This window comes from Nematolebias whitei, chromosome 1 (genome assembly GCF_014905685.2).
Source record: "Nematolebias whitei isolate Nwh7 chromosome 1, NemWhi1, whole genome shotgun sequence".
NCBI classification, from domain to species: Eukaryota; Metazoa; Chordata; class Actinopteri; order Cyprinodontiformes; family Rivulidae; genus Nematolebias; species Nematolebias whitei.
This window is the reverse complement of record NC_056498.1, coordinates 45,792,962-45,793,764: the sequence shown is the minus strand read 5'-3', so window position 1 is coordinate 45,793,764 and position 803 is coordinate 45,792,962. Positions and strand designations below refer to the sequence as shown.

Here is an 803-nt window from a genome sequence, read left to right as displayed (position 1 = left end):
AACAGCCGTACTGTAATGTACAACAGTTTTACTGTATTGTACAACAGTTTTACTGTATTGTACAACAGCCGTACTGTATTGTACAACAGTTGTACTGTATTGTACAACAGTTTTACTGTATTGTACAATAGTCGTACTGTATTGTACAACAGTCGTAATGTATTGTACAACAGCCGTACTGTAATGTACAACAGTTTTACTGTATTGTACAACAGTTTTACTGTATTGTACAACAGTCGTACTGTATTGTACAACAGTTTTACTGTATTGTACAACAGTTTTACTGTATTGTACAACAGAGTTATCAAGTTGTACCAAGATTATCGGATTGTACAACAATGTTACCATAAAGTACAACCGCTTTACCGGATCATAAGGGAGAAGCTGAAAGATAAAAAAGGCATATGATTCAATTCATTTAATTTAAACTGTTTAAATTTTACTGTTCCTAAATAAATAAAAAGAGTCACCACAATGTCCATTTTTTCTTCCTTTTACGTCCACCTTTTCAAAGAATAAATCTGGAAGCAGGTCAATTTGTGTTGTGGGGCACTCTATTCCTGTTATGATGTCATTAATGAGATTCTGATTTTTATCAAACTTTTAATTTGTAAAATTTAATTTGACAATCATATACTGTAGTTCTGGTGATGAGTGCATTGGGAATAACTCCCAGCTACTATCACATCAATCTTTAGCTTAATATTTATAAAGTTGACCGTTAGAGCCCTTTATCCATTTTGTAAGGTTGATTAGCTGCAGCGGCCATCTTGCATTGGTTTATATCAGATTTATTAATCTAT

At 32.6% G+C, this 803-nt stretch overlaps 1 pseudogene; it reads right to left on the bottom strand.

Annotated features, from left to right (window-relative positions):
• LOC119421840 overlaps positions 1 to 348 on the bottom strand; it is a 12,445-nt pseudogene extending 12,097 nt beyond the window's left edge.
• Between the last annotated feature and the right edge of the window lie 455 nt (positions 349 to 803).